General features: G+C 39.2%; 1 protein-coding gene across 11 annotated transcripts in view; it reads right to left on the bottom strand.

The window, feature by feature from the left end:
- Positions 1-22,010, bottom strand: part of FOXP1 (forkhead box P1) — a 613,036-nt gene that overhangs the window by 323,061 nt on the left and 267,965 nt on the right. For 9 of the 11 annotated variants that reach the window (XR_010662980.1, XM_065933291.1, XM_065933292.1 and 6 more), the window contains one exon: positions 8,321-8,381. The gene's annotated coding sequence lies outside the window, so the exon portion shown is untranslated. Of the gene's footprint in view, positions 1-1,934; positions 2,026-8,320; positions 8,382-14,324; positions 14,370-22,010 lie in introns of those variants that run through there. The other 2 variants (XM_065933286.1, XM_065933289.1) reach the window with 2 other exon arrangements.

Genomic DNA, 22,010 nt, shown 5'->3' with positions numbered 1-22,010 from the left:
TTGGGATCAGCCTAGAAATCTCAAAAATGTTCAACTGTTTCCGAATTTTTGAATGAGCCAGAATCTTTGATGTTCTTAGTTAATTTGAAAGACGGATGAACTCATCAAAGACTACCTATATTAGTATAAGGTCAAGGTAACAGACTCATGTGCACCTCCTAGTACTTTACTAATCTAGAGACCAGGTTAACCACACCAAGCTCTGAGGTACTTTAGATGATTAAAGACTACATTTTAACTTCAAGATTTAAGTATACATCTCCTTTTACCCCTGCCTTTTGTGCATATTTAATATCCAAACCACTGGATTAGAGATCTGATAGGGTTCCTCACTCTCCACCATCCCCCAGGAGATGTTGGGTCACCCTAGTTTATCTTTAGCAAGAATCTTGTTAGAGCATTTTACCCAGGATCCCCCCCTTACTCCTGATGTTCTGACCCCTCGCCACTCCCTAACTCTTTGGCTATAAATTCTCACTTGCCCATGCGGTATATAGAGGTGAGCTCAACGTCTTCTCCCTCCTGTAAAATCTCACTGCAGTATTCCCTACACCTACCGCGATGGTCCTGAACAAAGTCCACCTTACCATCTTCCACAAGTGAAATTAAAGAACTGTTTCCTTTAATACTATCAACCTCCACCCCACAGGCTTCCCTGTTTCTCTCAAGGGCAGCCCCATCCTTTCAGCAGTTACTTAAACCGAGAGTCCTCAGTCTTCTGACCTCTTTCTTAATTACTACAAGCAATCCATCAGTTGATACTACCCCATCACTTAAGACAAAAATCTTGGGAGTCATCCACTATGTAACTGTTTTCAAACTTCACATCTATTTTACCAGACTTCCTTGGATTCTTCCTAGATAAGTTCAAAATTTAAATATCAAACTACATGTGTTAAGATTTCACAAATTCCCACCGCTTCCACTGCCGTTCTCATCCTGGCCACCAGATATCACTGAGATTATGACAGTGGATTCCTAATGCATCTCCCTGCTGCTCACCGCACCCATCCACCGTTTACTTTCAAAACAACTTCCAGAGTGATCCATTTAAAATGTGACTGAAATCCTGTCTCATCTCAAAGTCCATTCATGGCTCTCTGCTCCACTAAGAGACTAAGAGGCCAATGAGCCTTAATGCCCTACTAGATCTGGCCATGTTATTTCTGGCCTTGTCCGCTACTATCCTTTCCCTTGGAAGACTTCACTTTTGCCACAGTGGCCAACTTACTCTTTTTTAGAACATGCCTTCTTGGCTCAAATGCCTGTGCTTCAGTTAGACTTATCCTGGCTATTTACAATTGCAACTCCTTCCCTCTGGCAATTTGACCTCCCTTACCACCTATATTTTCTTCACCACACTTATCACCTCATATTTACTTATCAGGTTTCCTTACCTGTCTACACCCGCTAGAGCCACAAGCAGAGGCCTTGTCGTTGTGTCACTCACTGCTCTATTCCCCACTGGCTTGAGCAAAACTGCCCAATAGAAATACAATGCCTGTCATGTATATAATTGTAACCACATGGGAAAAGCAAAAAGAAACCCTGAAATTAATTTTAATATTTTACTTAATTCAATATATACAAACTATGCTCATTTTAATGTGTAACCAATAAAGAAGAATTATTCAAATAGTTCACATTCTTTTTTCCATACAAATTCTTCGAAAGGCTTTGTGGATTTAAAGTTTATAGCACGTAAGTTTGGGCTAACCACATTTCAAGGGCTCAATAGCTACATGTGGCCAGTGGTTTCAATATTGGACAGTGTAGATCTAGTCTATTGCATTTTTCTCTATTCTTTGTATACTTATCCTATTTATCATTCAAATTCTTGGGCACAGTCCAGTGAATTGATTACCTAACTCACAATCGGGTCCCAATATGCTCTTTGAAAATCACTGCTCTAAATAAACTTTAAAGAATGTCACCTGTGATGAATGGTTTAGGACACTTCCTTTGGTCTCCAGGGGCTGCTCACACTCCTTTGAAAGAGATACTGACTTCCAGAAAAAAAGAGGCCTGGAGGAAAAAGTGAGGAAGTAAAGATCCATGCCAATCTATAAACTGAAATCATCACAGTCTGTCCAATGATGCAAGATTTTAATTAAAAAAATATTTTTAAATAACTCGCTCCACTGTCAGATAATTAACAAAACATCTAATTACCTTTAATTATACACCATACACCTGCTAATATACAGGATTCAAGGGAAAATCTACATGATCTTCACACTTCAAAAAGAGTGTACCTAAACAGAGCATGAAGACTTCAAGCTTTTCATTTTTCTCTCCCCTCACTCTCAATGCATGCGAAGGCCATGGAAGTACCAGTTCGGATCAAGGACAGAGCAGTGCAAACTTAAATGAGTAATTTCACCTGCCACTTATGAAAAGTCCTACTCACCAACAGACTTTTTAAAAGATACCATCGAATTTCAAGTCCATACCCAGCCCTGGGCAGAAGGTGTCAACTTTTGAAAGAGACTCAAGAATTCTACCACTGGTATACCATCCACTCCTTTAAGGTCCTGGATGATACGAGATGCGAGGAAGTGTGCAGTCAAGGTTATCGTACATGTGCTACCCTAAACAGAGTTTTGTTTTTGTACATTTTTGAGCTTCAGATTTTCTCTGAGATTTTTGAATTGCCAAAGAAAGGTAATACCTCCTACATCTGTTAAGTTGTTACATTTTCAACTCAACTGATAACTTCTTCTGAAGATGCTCCAGGTGGATAGTTTGGATATTTGTGCCCTTGGCAGATGAAAGAACCAAAACATCATTTTAAAAAGATGACTAAAACCATTTGTTATTTATTTTTTTTACTGTGCAAAATATGGCTACTTGATAACTGTTGCAAATATTGTCTTTACTACAAAACATGCCTTCATGTACGTTTCAACAAGTGACTTCTGCTTGAAAACGAACTCTATTGAGCATATTTCTCTGGAAATCAATATTTAAAATTTTTTTCTTTGAAACGAACATTCAAGAGAGACAGCTCTTGTTTACAGAGTTACTTAGTTTAGCATTATGGTTAACAATGTTTAAAAACAGCTAACTTAAAATGCAAACATTTAAATTCTGAAGTTTAACTGTTGGGAGGCCAAGTCTATTTCTATGGAAATACAAACAACATGAAAAGGGTAATTTTCTCCCAATTCCATCCCTGGAGAGAGTATTTCAGGGCACCATTGTGTTGGACTTAGGAGTAAGAATTCATATAACTCTGAGATGGTAAGAAAGTTAAAAATTTAAATGCTTTGGATGAACTTTGAGAACATTATGCTATGGGAAAGGAGTCAGTCACAAAAGACCACATATTGTATGATTCCATTTACATAAAACATCCAGAAGAGGCAAAACTCTATGATGGTATTTGTATTTGTTGTTGCCAAGGGCTGGGTTGAGGGGAGTAACTACTAATGGGTATGGGGGTCTCTTTCCAGGGTGATGAAATTGTTCCAAAACTAGATTGTGATGATGGGTGCAAACTCTGAACATACTAAAAACTACTGGACAGTTCATTTCAAATGTGTATGAATGCAGTCAAGGTTATCATACATGTGCTACCCTAAACAGAGTTTTGTTTTTGTACATTTTTGAGCTTCAGATTTTCTCTGAGATTTTTGAATTGCCAAAGAAAGGTAAGACCTCCTATATCTGTTAAGTTGTTACGTTTTCAACTCAACTGATAACTTCTTCTGAAGATGCTCAAGGTGGATAGTTTGGATATCCCAATAAAGCTATTAACAAAAAATTAACAGGCATGATATCATTCACCACAATACTGGCACGAAACACACAAGGAAATCAAATTAGTCTAGCATAGCTTTCAGGTCATGGTAAAATACATAAAGCTCTGACACCCTGATCTCCCTGTTAGAGAATACTTTCTCATAACCACCAATACCTGCCCTTTTGAACACCTGTCATCATCATCATGCATAACGTCTGTCCTCCCCTTTGCTACATAAACTCTAGGAGGACAGAGACGGTATCCTTCTCATGGAGTGCTGTGATCCTACCATCTGGCACGCAGTCATCAATAAACACCTGCAGCAATAACTGACGAATAGCATATGTAGTATATACATCCATATATGAATGAATGAATGAAGGAATGCAATATTGGGTTGGGGCAATTCAGCCAGTCAAGTTGTTGGAGTGCTAAATGTCCCCTTAAATCTGTTCTCCAATTCTCCCAAGCTCCTGGCTACCCAGCTAGAGGCATTCCCCAACAGTCACTGCAGCTTCTGGTGAAATGATCACAGTCTAACCAATTAAATGTCAATGGATGTGACATGTGCAATTTTTAAGTCATTTGCTTCAAAGAAAATTGCTTGCCATGGACTTCACTGTATTTCAACCATATAGATAAGGACAAAGGCCCAAAGGAGGGAAGAATGAAAGAGAAAGAACCCATCTAGTCAAGCTGGACTGGCCAGACTATTATGAGACAGGGAAGTAAACTTCTATCTGATTTAAGCCATTGTATGCAAGAGTCTTTATATCAGCCTAGTCTTTACCCAGGCATGGGTAGGCTGAGGGAGAAGGGGAGGTAAAATGGAGTTCCCTGTCTAACTAAACTGACTGACTAGTCATTTCAGCCAGTGTGGTCAGCTGGTAGCTCAATGAAAACACTCTTTTCCAGTGTCTTTTATAACATCTTCCTGAACAGGCAAATAAGTCAAATGCTGAATGTTATAAAGAGGTCATTTTGAAAGGATTTAAACTCAGAATATTGTTGTCATTAAGTAAACTTTAAAATCATGTTAAACATATACTTTCAGAAGAACCAATGAATATATTTAAAATGGCTGGGTAGCTATTTTCAACTTTATTTGTAACCAAGAAATAATCTGTAACATGTAAGACACAATGAATGAAGTATATAAAGATACCTTATAACTCTTTGATCTAACAAAAAATAGCTCAAACTGGGGGTAGAAAAAAAATTGAAATGATTACACTTTCTTTTATATTTTCTTTTTCTTTCTTAACTTTTTCATCAACAAGTTGACTGTAAAACTGAACCAACACAAAATATGAAGCTTTAAGATGACCAATGTTTAAAAATAACCATTTAACTGTCACCTATACAGGCTTTGTAATTATCATCAATTACTCCCAGTGCTACTCAGAACTGAATCAAAAACATTGAATTTCACAAATTAGATTTTAAGTTTTAGCAAAAATCTATATGGGTGAATTGCAAATGTTTGGGGGAAGCAGGGAAAAAATGACATAGATACCTATATAAAACCACCAAACCAAGGGAGCCATGACCGAATGACAACAATATAATTGTGACCAGAGCAAGTTGTCTTTTAGCCCCAGTCTTGACATTATACATGACCTTGGAGAAGTTACTAATTCAAAGTGATCAGTTTCCCAGTTTGTAAAGTGGCGATTATAATAATTACCATCTACCTTTAAGGAATGCCAGCGACTAGATCCATTTGTAAAGTGCTCAAATCTACTTGGAAGAAACTGTTAATCACTACCAAACAGGATGACAGTTATTCATGATCCTTCAGACTCCGAATCTCACTGTGAAAAAAGGCTTCATTTGGTTTTCAGAATTTGCCTGGCCGCTTTCTTGCATATAACCAGTTGTTTCCAGAGTATCAATGTAGGCACATTTACTTGTATTTATGCTGACTGTTAATGATTCCCAGATGCCACATTTGAGCATGGCAGTGACTGAGGAACTCCGGGCATCTGAAATCTACATCCTCTGTGTGATGTAGAAGACGATGCTGGTTTCGTGATCATCACCATCACTAAAAAGCGTGGTCTCTCTGTTTAAGGTTTATTCACTGGGAAGAAATACTAAGCATTCTGTCCAATTTTGTACATATTTTTAAAGAGTTTCTACTTTTAACAAATCTTTTTTTTCCCCCTTTATATAGAAGGATTAGTTTTCGAAGGATCCTTAAGCTTGATAAAAGGTAAGAAAAGTACATGCAGTTTATTATTTGTCTATATAACTTATTTCTAAGAAAATATAACGGAAAATGGAGTCAAACACAACCGAACTTATATTGTTGAAGAAAAACAGTTAAATAATAAAATGTTAATTGGGAGCAGGAAAAATGAAGTTGACTTTAAAAAAAAGTATCAACAACAAAAAGTTGAAGTTGTTAGGAAAAAAACTACTAACATTAAGCAAAAACTCTTACTCTGAGATTCCAAGCTGTCAAGACAAAAAGAAAAATTAGATGACTGTGTTGTTCAGTTTCCTTTGTTTTATGAAAGAAGACAACAGAAGGACAAAATTTTTCTATGGTCCTGAAATTTGACATGGGGTTCCTGACTTGCAGGATAGCATATACCATAATACACCATGTTCTTGATGGTACTTACAAAGAAGCACTTTTTTCTCCCTATGGACTAACCTCTCTTAGTCAACAGTAATGACACATTCCTGGAAACTTTTTTTCCCCCCAAACATGCCCTTGACTCACAATATCTTTAACAATGTCATGAAATTGGGAAAAATTATTCTATCCAAACTCAAACATTTTCAGGTTATGGGTGTAACCATAGTCATCATAAAGACAGAAGTCAGGAGAAAAATAATTTATGCTTACAGATAAATTGTAAATTTATCTGAATACATAAATCTGAATAAAACAATGAAAACCTACTAATAAAGTCCATTTTTGGAGCTGTAGGGATAACTCAACTCTCAAGCTAAATATTTTCGATTTTCAACCACTTTTTCAGCTTTAATCTTTAGTTTCACGAGACACTTTTGCTACCAGCATGAAATGAGTTTAGCACCTGGCATGGATTTGAAGGAGCAACGCTCTGGACTGAGATCTTGTAGGGATCACAGAGACAGTACACAATGTACATACAACTCAGCCGCTGAGGCACAGATAAAACAGCCCACAAAACAGGAAGTAGTGGCTGGATGACCCTTTGCAGAAAAAAGCTGCAGATCCCTGAAACAGATGAAGATTGGGAAACTGGGAAGTGCTTTGCCGAAAAGCACTCTAGGTATGACTTGATAACCTTAATTACTGGTTGGAATCACCCCTTCCCATGCTGGGACCTCTGAAAGGTACTATATCCTCCTTGGAGGACAATTATGTCTCCCACACAGTTTAAATTAAACAACAAAGATGGTGAAATGAGGCAAGCTGGTTGGACTTTTTAGTCCAAATGAAATGTGCCAGAATGCAACTAGAAAAATAAATTTATACTTTGATAATACCTTCTAGAACCCCCAAGCCCTGAGTAAGATTAAAAACAAAACCGATCTAAGAATCTTCACATTATGAAAGTTTCACAAAAAACCTTGCTCAACTAAAGAGTAAAGAAGTCTGTATCCTACAAATTCATAAACTTTAAGTTGGTTAAGATCTAAACAAAGGCTTTGTGCAACCAGACCGGCAAGTAACTTTTTTTTAAATTGACACAAATCTACTGAGTGGAATGGAAACACCATTGGACAAGATTCAAAAATAAAATGAAGATGCTTGCCCCTTAAGAAAATGACCTGCAAGATGAACTTGAATGAGCTGACCCCCTCCCTTCAATGGGGAGATATTTTGGGTATCAAAAAAAAAAAATAAAAAAGAAAAGAAAACCAAATATGTAGCCTCCATAACCATTTTAACCAAAGTGCCTTTTTTTTTTTTCACCCCTGCTCCCAAAAGTGAGTTTGAGAAAATTTAATTTAGCTTTAATTCATCAACCTACATTAGTCTCTCTGAAAACTTCTAATTTTAAAATCAAGTACTCATTTGATTTTCAAGTAAGGTCAAGAGAACAAGGCAGCTGAGGACTGACATCACAGGGACATGCCCCACGCCACACAGCAGTTACATCAACACGACGCGTTGCTATGGTGCCTGACTATTAATTTCTGAAAGAAGGTGATTATAAAGCCGCCAGATGAACATCCATCGGATGACACCACTTCAGCACAAAACACTGATATGCGTTACTCCTATTTGCAGCATGTTAATGTTATGAATCACCACTTTTGTGATGTGAATATTCCTTTCTAACTTCAAAACTACCAAGTCAACTACCAAAAAAAAAAAAAAAAAAAGAGTTTAACTCCCACAAACAGGGGAAAAGTTTGATAATATTTAGAGGGGAAAATGTGACTATGTGAACCATTTCTTAAGAGCAATCTTTTCTTTAAAGGCCTCCAAAAATATGCTACATATGTACTTACACAAATAAATACATGCAAATTTGATAATTAGGAGATCTGAAAAGAACCGAATTAAGATGCCGAGAAGGCAGTAGATAGAGTCCTTAACGTAATTCCACTAATTATATTTGCATTTACCTTTTTTGGCTTCTGCAAAGCAATCTTCTGTTACAGTCACCTCAAAAGGTCACTTCTTACCCTGAAAACAAAAGAGAATATCAAAAATCTGAATGTCAAGACAAAGCAGCAACTACCTATTTGCCTGGGAGAGACGCAAGATAAACAACGAAAGAACTCACTTCTATTTAATGGCAAAAGACACTCAGAGTTAATAAAAACCAGTGCCAAGCCGTCCACTTTCAGGACCATGTGCCTTTGAGCTCTTCAAGACAATAACAACAACTATTGGATGTTGGAAAAGTCAAGGTGAAACATTTCACATTTTGTTTATAAACTTTTTCTCGTCTTGTTGTCTATCCATTTATTTCATGTAGAATAACCTGTGAGTCATAGGACTTTGCTTTGGGAAACCAGTCTGCTACTTGAACCTGTCTCTGTTTGGTTAACATTCACAACATCTCTAATTTCATTAAAACAGACCCTCCCCCCGCCACCCACCCACCCACCCTTGCAAGTGAGTTAGTTCTTACAGACAAGATGCTTTATGCCACTCTGAACTTTTCAAAATGAATAAAAGCACCACAATTTTCAGCTTGGGGAGGGGTTTGGGGGGGTCATCAGTGGGTGAAAGCTGTTCTCACAATGTTTTCCACTTAGGATATATCTACCAGATCTACTTAGTTCAATAAAAACGGTTCATGTCAGATGAAATAAACAATTCAAATCAAGTTTCCTAAAACACAAAGAAAGCACAGAAGACATCTAACTCCTGCATCTGCATACTCCCTTATGCAAAACAGTGTATAATCCTTTAAGAAACATTACAAGCTGCCTCTTTCTGCCCATGTAACTGGGATCAACATATGGCACAAGTGAAAAGAAAAACATTTGTTTATTAATTTAGATCAAGTTACCAGCAGAGTACAGGATTCATTCCACATCAATTGACCAAATGCTCATATAATTTTTTTTAAGATGGTGAAGTCATACCATTCTTTCACTGAAATGTTAATATCCTTTTGCTTACTCTTCAGAACAATATGTAATGAAGTAGTCTAAATTTTATACAGAATATATCTCTGCTCATCGCTCGGCTGTTGGCCCTGAATGTGGAAAGACAAACAACATTGAGAAGAGTTAAATCCTATTTCACTAAGGGCTAAAAATTTGAAAGTGGTACTTTGGTGTGTACTATCTTTGAGGAATTGATCGGAGGCCAATTTATGACATTTCCACAAGCAAGTGTATGCAGATTCTTGCCATTAAGATTGGGAAAAAATGCAGGCTCTGAGTGAAATCATAATTTTCATGTTTACTGTAAGAGGAAATTGGAGGTTTTCACCATAAATGTTCACCATTTGGGTGGGGGAAAACCCTAAGCTCTGGGACTTGAAATTACTATTTTGCAACCTGCCCCAAATCTTTTTGTTTTGACACAAAACAATTCAAATTGAAAATGAAAATCGTGTGCTTTACTGCTGAGGTGTGTCACTAGGGATTGGTTTCTCCAGGGATGAGAACTTGGTTAGAGGGCAAACGGTGATTAAAAAAAAGAGAGAAAGCAGTGATGGTCCGGTCCTCGAGGTAATGCTGTGATCTAGAGCAGCCCCGCCCCACACCAATAAAAACGGCATATTAGACAAGAGGCAAGGAGACCATCTCCCACAAGAGCAATTTCCAGCTCCACCACTCACCCGATCTTAAATGGAACGTAAGAGAACTCTGGTAGACCCTACTCAATTCAAGACAAGAACGTCCTTCTCCCTCCTTTTACTTGAGAGGTTCTCCAATGTGTGTGCTCTAAACTAATTTTCATATTTGTCTATTGGGCTGCATCTATTTTTGCATGTTTGGCAGTTGGGTCTCTAATATCAGACTTAGCAATGCAGATAATATTGCATTGCAAAGATTATATAGGCCTGGTAAATAACTGCACCTTATTAAAATTCAATTTTAAAAACTGCTGAAAATGCCTACTTTGAATAAAGTTATCTTGAGTGTTATATTCAAATCTGCAGAACATTTCCAGGTAAGTACTGAGTCTGCTTCTCTACTTGCCTATCTACACAGATAGGTAAGTGAACACAGAGCAAAAGCATAAGCTGGTTCCCCCTCACAGATCTGTAACGCTCCCCCAGAGGAAACAAAAGTCAATAATAACAATATCATACAATTGACCCTCCATCTTGTAATCACTAAAACAATAGAAATTTGGCTACATTTAATTTTTACTTAGACACAAAAAACTGGGAGTGGAACACAAACCCTATTTTCCTCCATGTTGAAGTTCCAAAAATTTTAATACACATTGTACATTTGACCATGCATTAATTTATTTCTGTTGATTTTATTTTTTAGTATACATTAGCAAAGTAATCTAAAAGATATTTTTCCAGCTTTGCTGAGAAAAGATTAATAGTTCAACAGCTGTTTGCCATCAGGCTAAATTAAATGAAATATGTCAATATAACAGACAAGAAAATTAGGGAGTAGTACTGGGGTCTGAGTCTGTATCATTATTAGCCTAGAAGAATCAGAAATCAACAACTAGGAGAAAAATCTGTATTTCATTTTTTCAAAAACATAAAACTTCCATTTCCAAGACTGCTATTAAAAAAAAAAACCACTAGGCCTTATTAAATATCTCAAATACATATCTGCATGTTTACCAGCAGCACAAGCACCAAAACTAAAATAAAATTATTAAGTAATGCTTTTCAGTTAAAAAAAAGAAATAAAAGAAAAATATTGCCCTCCAGCCCATTTGTCATCTCTCAAAAAAAGAGTCAGAAAAATAAATTTCATTTTTTTCTTTTCCCCTTTTTTTTCAAGTTCCCTATTAGTTTTAGGTTTTTAAAAGTGAACCAGGAACACAGTAAATAGAAATTACTTTTTTTTTTCCATGTCATTCTCCATACAGGCAAGATCCTGTGACACCAGAAACTGTTCAAAGTGTGGTTTCTTAACTACTGTATGCGGTAATTTATTTACCTAAAGTTGTTTGATGACCATAAAGACCTTGACCAAGAAATGACTTTTCAGCTGAGATTGCTAGGTGAGAAAACTAATGAACCTTCTTCTTCCTCTACCTCCCCAATTTCCCCCTATTCTCCATTAGGAATTTTACTCTGTAGACCCCCTTTTAATACAGTGCTTCAATTTCATAATTTATATGAGCATGTCTGACCCCTAATTTAACAAATGTGATTTTGCCAGTTGGTAGAGCCTCACTGGAACAGAGATACAGGTAAACATGGACGTGTGATTTTATTTCACAGGAAGCTAAATGAACAACACATGCTCTGTGTTTTCCCATTAAAAATATTTCTCCTTCTTCCTCCATGGAAGCTCAAGGAAATGCTACGCATCAGGATTTCAGCACTGTATTTATTTTGTACACGTATACAAGCCAGCCACCACATTTCATTTCAACCTTCAATCCAGTGACTGCAGGTTGAGAACCTACTGTGTGTCAGTGTCCCTGAGATGCACGGAGTTCCTGCCCCATGACAAAGGTGGCAGTTAGGAGTTTCATCTCTGGCTAGAGCAGCCTCCTCTTCAAGTCCAGAAGCATGTTTCAAACCTTCCACCCTTCCAGATATCCCCATGAAATGACATACACTTCATTTGAGAAAACAGAAAGTCTCAAGGGGCCTATTTCCAAGAGATTACTGATCTCTTTAACCCGTAAATCTTAACTCATGTGGGCTTTTCTGTCTTGCTTTTCAAAGATGTCCTAGAATAACAGAGCTATCTCAGTACAAACTCAACTAGCTGAGCAATGATAACGCAAGGGTCACTTCATTTTTTTGCACCCAAGACAAGAAAATCCACTTAGAAAACAACCTCAAAGTGTTTCTGCACCCCCCTTCCTGCTTTAAATATTTCCAATACTGAGTCAAGTTTACAGAAAGAAAGAGGAAAGAAAGAGGAAAAGAAAAGTGAGAAACGAAGGAAAAAAAGAAGGGAGAAAAACAGGGAGAGTAAGCCAGGGTGGGGTGGAGGGGGGTGGGGGGAAGGAAGGAAGAAAATTAGAAAAGAAAGAAAAGGAAAACTATTGTGTAGTAGAAATCTCTGGGGCCAGAGGTGACCTTGGCCATCACCCAGGTTTGCTGGTTTACAAGGACCACGTCCTTTCTTCTTCTCTCTGTCAAAGAAATCTACCACTGTGGCTCCATCACTACCCACTGTCCCCTCCTATTGCTGCGAGGAACATTGTGCTTCCCTTCTTCCCACCATCTGGGACCCTCAACTAAATCAGAGGGACTGACTTTTGGGTCCATTCTAGTAAGGAGAATCTGAAATACTCTATATGAAGGAAGCCACACGGCGCAGGCGAACCTGGCGAGGCTTGCCCGTGAAATGACTTCAGGCTGGCAGCCCCCCAGCAACTCCACGTTGGCCCATCTCATTTAGAAAAAACCACTCTCTTACCTTAAAGGAAAGTAAAACCCTGGTCATGGTCATGTGAAAATATTTTATAGGTATCCTTTAGCAGGCTTTAAATGTTGAAACCTAAAAACAATATTTGCTGTTTTCTCTTTGAAGCTCTAACAAAGCCTTTGTTTTAGATTTACCTTGAGTGTGTGCAATAAGAGTTAATAATCAAATCCGTCCCAACCCCCACAAATGTTAAACAAAAAGATAAAAGAAATGCAAATAGCTATTGTCATGGAAAGTTAAAGTACCTGTCTGTATTTTTAAGTGAAAACTATTATCTCTATCAATCAAAATTTAAGAATACAATAGCGCTAATCACAGAAGGTGCTCTGACGGAGTTACTTTTCCTCATTTAAAAAAAGTGTTTTTCCCCTTAAAAACAGAGCATAAAAGTCATATACTTACAATTAGATAAGGTATTTGTAATTTTATTATTAAAAACCTTCAGCAGCCTCACTGTTAATAAATGTTTCTAAGTCTCGAGACTGATTTGTACCTATGAAGATCCAAGTCCCTACATATTTTAATAAGGTTGATGAAATTTTATTTAAATTCTCACAGTTTCCAACCTGCGGGGGAACAGCACACTCTTCTGTTGAAAAGAGTTACTCAGACAGAGGCAACAGTTAACTGGCAATGAAGACTCCTTTCCAACCCTGGACACAATTCCTAGTCTCTGAAATATCTTTACATAGGACGTACCTTCCCTTGGACGGCTCATCCTTCTTAACTGTGGTGATTCATTTTTGAAATTATCACACAATTTCGACCACCATTCCCCAGAATGATCAAAGGGTACAGTGTATGCCTCTTTTTTTTTTTCTTAATTCACTTTTAAAAAGACTGGATGAGACCCTGAATACTGTGCTTTCCAAAGACAGTACAGAACAAAAACTAGCAAGACCCCAGATAGTAAAACAAACAGCTCAAGATTAAAATTCCTAGAGCAAACAGTTAAGCCAGGATGCCATTATGCAGGCTGAGCCTGGATGGATGTCTCCTCCACTGTGGGGCCAAGAGGCTGTCATCTTCCCCCCAGCACGATCAGATTTCCTTCCCTCACAACCGCCTCTCTGAGCAGCACGGCCAACATCTCCAGTGTGCTATTAATATCAATGAAGAGCCGATTCGATTTCCACTGAAGAAAACCCTTCCTATTCCGGCACAGACCTTCGGGGAGGACCCTGGCCCGGGTGTAGACAATACAGCGGCAGAGTTTCCCTGCCTTCCTACAGTTCGGGCTCGCACACTGTTTGAAAGCTTTTAGCAAACAATGGCAGCATTATCTCCAGGATAGTTACAAAACAGGATTAGGACAAAGAATAATAAAGCTGTTCCCTCTCCCTCTTCTCCCTCTCTCCCTTTTTCCTCCCCCGCCCCCCCAGCCCCAGTTCCCAAGAGCCTCGCTCTGCCAGGCGAACATTTCAGCCACATTTCCTAGGAGGCACCTGTACTCGACTGTTTCAACGCCGCCAACAACTGACAAACGGCCCAGGAAGCAGGATCCGAAAAGCGGCAAAGTAGCCTCTCAACATTTGGAAAACGAAACAAAAGTAGGAGCCTTGGCTTCGCACACACTTACCCGTTCATGGTGAGCAAGGGAAGCTTTAAGGGGCCGGAGAGGCAATTTTCACACAACGGAAGAAAGTTGAGAGTTGGTGAGGGAGAAGTGCAGGCGCTGGGAAGCCTGCGGGCTCTCGGGGCTCCAGGGCTGGCGGCAGTGTGAGCAAGGACTGAAGGTATGTGGGCTAAACACAACAAAAGCCACTGCCTTACTCTAGATTAAATATGCAGGAAGAGGCCCCTTTGCATAAACACAAACACTCAGCAAATGAATAACTGGCTCAATCAGACGCCCGCTGTGCCTTCTACCTGTCCTCTCTGACAGGAGACACCGCCTGTTCCAGGGGACAAGGACTAAACAGAGGCAGTTAAACGTTCTGTTGCTATAATAACAATTAAAATGAATTGCATTCATTAGTAATTAAGAACTCAACCCTGGGGGGGGGGGGGGCAGTATGGGGCTGGGGTGGGGGGAATGCAGGGTTCTTTTATCTCCAGATACTCCAAAAAGAACTTGGCTTAAGATACAGCGGTGGAGTTTTACTGAAGCTCTAATATTCAATGAGAGGTTTAAACAATCAACATATTTTTCAGCTACAGTTTAAGGTCAGAAATACACCTCCTGTTTCTCTGATTTGCCCCAATATAAACCAATCCTTGTGAATCTGTACCTACAGAAAAATCTGTCTCATTTATGTATAAATATTTTCATATATAAAATATATACATACATACCAACTATGTACAGGCATATATACACATACTCTCACATATAGTATTCATTCATATCTAATTAAAGAGAAAAAACCAAAAAAGTACCCCTTTACACTCTTTATAGTTCACTAATGATTTAAGAAAAATAATTTGAGTCTTCCAAAAATACACCCCAAACGTCTGCCTTTCAAATGTCATCAATCCATGACCACTCATTTAAAAACATTACCCATATATTAGAAAGAATGCTTTTAACTGAGTGGCCTCAACCACTTATAATTTCAATTAAATAACATAATTACAGTCAACAATTTTCTCCATTTCGGCAGAAAATATGCCATACCTCAACATAATTTGTCCTTAGAACCGAGGAATTTAAACATGAGGAAAAACATGCGGGCGCTAGGAATTCACTACTGCATTTTCTCAGCTTATGGAGTTAACTCGCACTCACCTCTAACCTCTGACTGCATGTTCCAGCTACGTGTTGGTCTTAGTAACTTAATTATTTTTTAATAACTTTTGCAGTATTAAATGATTTCGATTGGGACATAAATAAGATTATGTTCGCCTACTTCCTTTTAATGCCACATATGACTTTGGGGGCAAATCTAACACTGCTGTTCTATAGGATGTATCTATATTATTATTGGACCAAAAAAAGGGTAGGTCACAGATTTTTCAGAGCCTCAGAGGATGTACCATAATTATGCCAGCTAAGGGAAATAACAAAGTGGCTTTCTATTTTCAAAGTGAGTTTTATTTTACTAACACCACGCTGTTTCCTAGCTATATCATTCTGTCCCAAAAGGAAGAGAATATTACTGAAAAGTTTTTCTAAAAAATTGTGTCACAAACCAAAAAGCCAGTCTTAAACATATATTACAGTATAACACAAAGAGAAAAATCTGAAAATTCCCAAAGCCCCCTGAAATAAAACATAGGTTCTTTAAGAGGGGTCCCCAGGAAACTAAAGATGCTATTCCATTCCCTGTTTTGTCTTGAAATGACCTTCCAAGTCAGGTGTTAGATAACCCACTTTCATAGACGATAGTGATCTAACCTTGATGCAAATAAACCATAGAACAAAATTTAATCAGTATATCACTGTGAGAAAAGCCTTTGTCCATCCCAATGGAGCTTCTAATGACTGTTTTGGCAGTTCTGGCGGGTAGTTATGCTTCCCAGCTCATCTATATCTCATACTGGTTGAGCAAGCTAATGGAAATGCTGTTAGTGGAATCCAATATTAATGCTCTGTATCGTGCAAACCTGGATGCAACTGAATATATTATACAATTATAGGTAGTATCTAATTCCATAGGTATTAGATACTGTCCTCGAAATTAATATTTTAATGAGGACAGTGAAATAAAGACGACAGTTCAGGTAAGGGATCCATGCGTTGTGGCCCCAGCTAAGCTCCTTGCCGCCACAGTGCTGGATCCCCGAGCAGACAACACAGACGTAGGGGCTGTGACAAAGATCTGTATGCAAGCTTCAGAGGCTGAGTGACACATGCTGATGCACAGAGTCAAAGATGTCATCCTCACGCCAGTGCCACTCACTGTAAGCTTGAGAGAGAAAGAAGAGGGGGAAATGGGGGACGGGGGAGGAGTTGCAGTCAGACCTCCAGAAAATAAACAGGGTGTACAGTTTCAAAGGCTGCAGACACAGACATTTCATTGTTCAAGCCAATTATCAGTGGAAAATAATAACAACAGATGGATTCAGAGTCACTGACTTTTCATATGCACTTCATCTCGGCGGAACAGATGATGAAACGCGAGAGCTATCTCAAAAAGGCAAAACATCTTTCAGTAAAAGAACTCTACGGTCCAGATGGGGACCTTCTAAGGCTGCTGATTATCTTCTTATAATGTTGTAAGATAGACTTACTAAAACATTTCAAGAACTGATCAGATATGATGCGTACAATGGCTTCATTATTGGAAGGAGTTGCCTCAGACTTATGACTAAACCAGGCAGAGATTTCAATAAGGTTAGGACTCTAAGTTTCCTGTTTTCTCATCAGGGACCGCAGGTTCCAACTAAAAACTGGAATTGTGTACAACAGGAGAATAAAACATCGCCCAAGTATCCTACATTTGTGCTCTGCTCTTGTTTGAGCAGAAGGAAAAGAAAAAAAGAAAGAGACACAAACTGGGACTGTGAAAAGGACATTAAATTATTCTGAAGCATTCCATCACAATGGGAAAAAAGAGCTCCAAAGCAATTCCTTATTAAAAGCATTCAGTGATAAAATATCATCCTTTACTTACATTTAGAACATCTTAAATATTCCTTGCCACTGGTGACTGCAAAATATAATTTGCTTTCAGTAGGAAATAAATATAAATTTCAATGATAGTGTGAAAAACAGTTGTAATAAATGCCAAGCAAACACGAAGGCAAAAACCCACCAACCAACTCTCCACAGCATTCCCACTTAACCTAAATATCACCGAGTCAGACCTGCAGATAAAATACAATAGGTAAACCACAATCTAACAACCTGCTATAAGAGAAAAAGTTAAAATCTCTCATCAGATAAACCTCATTCCTACTGGAATAACAATGTAACTGTACTGTCTGCATCCATCCATCTGCCATCAAGTCTACCTTCCTAATTTTGCAAAAATCTCTGAATGGAATTAAAATATGGTTGAAGTCATTGTGCTAAGAAAAAAGAAGAGCTAATCTCATTATTTACTAACATACTTAACATTTAAAAATGTTTTTATGAACACACTGTTGACTTCACAAGTTTATAATGTAAGTAAAAAAAAAAATTTAAGAGCAAGGCTTTTCTTTCAAAAGACTCTGACAAAAGTAAATTCGTAGCAGAACATACAAGCATGAAGAAAATATCGCCAAGGGCCAAATTCTGCAACTGCTTTAAGAAGCAAACAAGAACACAAAAGATGTGTAATGCAACCATCTGGCTCGCCTCATACTTTATCAATGCCTCAACTTTCTCCCCCACCCCCTTAGCCAGCCCACACCAATGCCACAAAACCAAATGGCTTCACTTATGTTTCCTGCATGGCAAATTTACACAATGCACTCAGAATACAAAAGTTGGTTTTTACACATAAACTAGTGTCTTAACATTTTTCCTCACTTGAATGATTTTGTTATTACTTATTCAGTGCAGGCCTTCTTCAAAAAAACATGCAGAACCTCACTGTGATAAAGATGTCTGCACCTGGATCCACTGGTTTAGGGTCAGAAGAATCCCCCTGAGAAACCCTCATCTCCACTATTCTGTGTTTTCTAAGATAATCAGATACTAGATATGGACATCTGAGAAAAAGAACCCTAAAAAATCACAATTAAATCTTTACTTTTTTCCCCCATTTTGCTCTACCTTGAAGGATGTCTCCCTAATTGACTGAGATGACCAGACTCACTTTTAGTCACTGTCCTTGAATGTCAGCATGCCCACTGCAATCTTTCCTTATTCTTGCAGCTCATTCTACACTTTACTGAGCAACTATAGTGGTGTCAGGAGCTGGCCGGACAATGAGTGACCTAAACTGCCATATTCCCATATGATAATAGAGAATGCCTGCTACATGAAACCAAGAATGCCACATTTTATAAAAAAAAAAAAATCTTCCACACCAGGTACGCTGAAGCATTGTATTTATGTACACACTTATCTGGGCAGTCAGATACACTAGATGTGAGAAGTCGCGGCACACCTGTAAGTATCCAACTGCTTTCAAAGAAAGGAATTAAGATTTTCAACAAATCACTTTTGGGTAAAATCAATACAGGCCAGCATAAATGATCCTCACAAACAGGCAACAATTAAAGATCACAATAATTAGGAGAGAGACAGCCTCACAGGCCAACTCCCGTCTCCGCTACTCCGCAGGGGCAGGCCCCAGGCAGCAGTCCTGGGCCAGGAAGGAGCTCTTGGCCAGAATTAAGACGTGCATGGCGGGGGCCACATCTGGTTTATTTCTGCTTTCTTGCTGACAATGGGTTTTCCCCTGCGTCCCTCTCCACGTTCCAGGATAAGAAGGCCTCGGCTCTTTTCTCAAGCGACTGATTTTCGGTTCCCTTGTGGGTTCAGCCTGGGACCACAGAGGCTCCTGGTCTGGACAGCCCTGGTAATCTTAGGACACACACAGCGAATCCAGCCACCGGGTGAGGGATTCCGCTAATGATTTAAACCTGCAGTCACGTCTGGCCACCAGTTGGCAGATGCGGCTCGTGGCTGCCTACCAGGCCTCGGTTAGCACAGCTGGAGCCAGATGACAAGCTCTCGAAGACATTCTTCTCGTGGCCACATCTGGCTCCTGGCGGCTTCCATCTGCGGTGAAACATTTTGTTTGGTTTTTCTGGGAAAGTTTGGGCAATAGATAAAACCAGTCAGATTAATCTTGACTGCATGCATTTCAGTTTGGGACAAAATATCAGAATATAAACTCCATGAAGGCAAGGACTTCATCTGTCTCGCATGTCACATCTCAGTAGAAAACAGGAGTTACACATGGTCATTGTTCAATAAACATATATGTAATCAACACTATGAACCATCATGTAAGTTAAATAAAAACAAACCTGTACCTCAATCCAGCTCCTCTATCCCTCTGTTGTATGTATAGCGGTAAACACTCTGGGTGCCCGTAGAAAAGGCCCCCAAAGAGGCTCCAGAGTTGCATTTCACTGCAGGCACACTGACCGGGGAGAAAGACACTCAAGGGTGAACCTTGAGTCACTAAGGGTGGGAAGACCTCCCAGCGATCTTTCCTTGAAAACAACCCCTCTCTCAGTATTACCCACACCCTGACTCTATTAGCCCTTAAACTACAAAACCTGGCAGCTCTGTGCCCCCAGCGCTTACAACTGACCCGAAAGTAGAAGCTTACCTTTTGGCCATCAGAGAAATGCCAAACAATGAGGCAACTTTCCCTGGCTCCTTTTCATTCCATTTCCTTTCCCATGCCACTCTTCCTGAATTCTCTGACATTCGCAGGTCCCGGATCCCTTCTATATTCAACTCTGACTCATCTTTTTTTTTAAAAGGTGTTTTTAAAATCAGTATAAGGCTTAAATTACATACAACAAAATTCACCAATTTTATGTGTACAATTTCATAGGTCTTGACAAAAGCACACAATTTTGTAATCACCACTGCAATGTTACTGACATAGAACTTTCCCATCTCACAAAGCTCACCATCTACCTGCACCCACTAGAAACAGACTCAGAAATGCTGGTATAATTTAGAGCCCTGTGAGGCTCACCCTCTCAGCTTCTTAGCTGGAGAGGATTCTGACACATATAGGACGCTATGTGAATACTGACGCTAGGGAGCCCTTCATCCTGATGACAGTAAAGCTCTGCTGAATGCCCCCAGAACCCCACAAAGGAGGAGGGACATTTGGGAGGAGCGTGGCCTGGCTGCTTACATGTGATGCTCCTTTCCCAATAGAGCAACTTAACTTTCCTAAAACAAGAATGGTTCAAACAGGCAGATGACTTTGACAAGCTCAGCATATGGTCTTCAACAAAGCAAAGCTACTCAGAAGTGCACTAGCTGAAGCTGTTGCCTGAAGCCACTCCGGCTCCCGTTCCCGTCACGGAAAGCCGCAGTGGTGGGGTGGGGTGGGGCCTTTTCGCCCGAGTCTGAGGGTCTGAAAGAAGCTCGTAGGGCCACGCTGGGCAACTGGGGATTCTCATCACCTGGGAAAGGAACAGCTCACCGTGCAAAAAGGTGGGCCAGGAAGACCCCTGGAATACCCCTAAAATACCTCTCCTCCCTTGTTCTGGATTTTGGCAATGACTTTAAAAGGGAGAGAACGCCTTTCCACAAACCCACAATCACAAGGAGAGTTGAAGACAATCAAAGGAGAAGCAGCACAACAGGATGCAAAAGATAGCAGTGGTCCTTAGCGAAAAAGAGGCTATACTGTTAAAAACAACCAAAAGAAAACAGAAAAAAAACCAATTAAACTAGGGGGAAACCTTGGGGATAGTGGTGGGGGGTCAGGGTAAAGGTGGCAAGGCCCATCATGTACAAGATGAATATCTTTATTTCTTAATGCTTCCTTGGGCTGTTTCAGTTAAAATCCAGTATTCTACAGAATCGCACTCCACAGTACTATTTAGTCTTGGGCAACTCAGACCTCACAAGAACAGATTCAAGTCCAAGAGTTCAAAACTAAGCTCTGCTGCTTGCTGGTCTTGTGAACTCAGGCAAGCTATAAAACTTCAGTTCTCTCTCCCTCAGTGTCCTTATCCACTAAATGGGCTGAATAACAATACATAATGTGCTTTTGAGGAATAAACGCATTAACATACAAAAGTGCTTCAAAAAATGTGTCTGGCACATAATGAGTGATAAAGCAATGATAGCCACTGTTATTCTAACCAGGGATAATGTAACTAAATCTAAAACTTCCCATGCTTGATTTCTACCATCTCTACAAGCTGTTAAAAATTTCTGGTTCTGTGCCATGCTACAAGCTAGAAGAAAAGAGAGAATGTATATCCAAGTTTAAACTTAATGACACAGTGCTAAAACAAAATCAAAGTATTTATTCTTCCCTCTCAATATTAGCTGGAGAATTGCAGGTTTAAGATCGGGGTCTCACCTATCCCGGTGGAGAGTAAATCATTAGCTACAAGAGATCTACCATCCAAGCAAGAGGCAACTGCTCATCCCACCATCAACCAAAAAGGACTTTGGGGTGATGTTTAAAGAAGGTAAGAGAAGAATCTGGCCTGAAACCCAGAGATACTGAAACACATTTTCTAGTACTTTTCAAGTCTGTGCATATAGATTCTGTTACTGATTTAGGATCTTAAACAGTTTGTTTATTTTTTAAATGCCTTTCAGCTCACCTTTAATAACATGTTTCTTTGACTTGGCTGAACTATGCCTCAGAAGAATTACAAGCGGGAATAGGGCTGGGTGAAAGGTTCAGTGAACTAATCCACACCTGGTCCATGTAAAAAAAGAAAAAGAAAAAAA

Source organism: Muntiacus reevesi, chromosome 4 (assembly GCF_963930625.1).
Source record: "Muntiacus reevesi chromosome 4, mMunRee1.1, whole genome shotgun sequence".
Lineage (NCBI taxonomy): Eukaryota > Metazoa > Chordata > Mammalia > Artiodactyla > Cervidae > Muntiacus > Muntiacus reevesi.
This window is presented reverse-complemented; position numbering and strand designations above follow the sequence as displayed.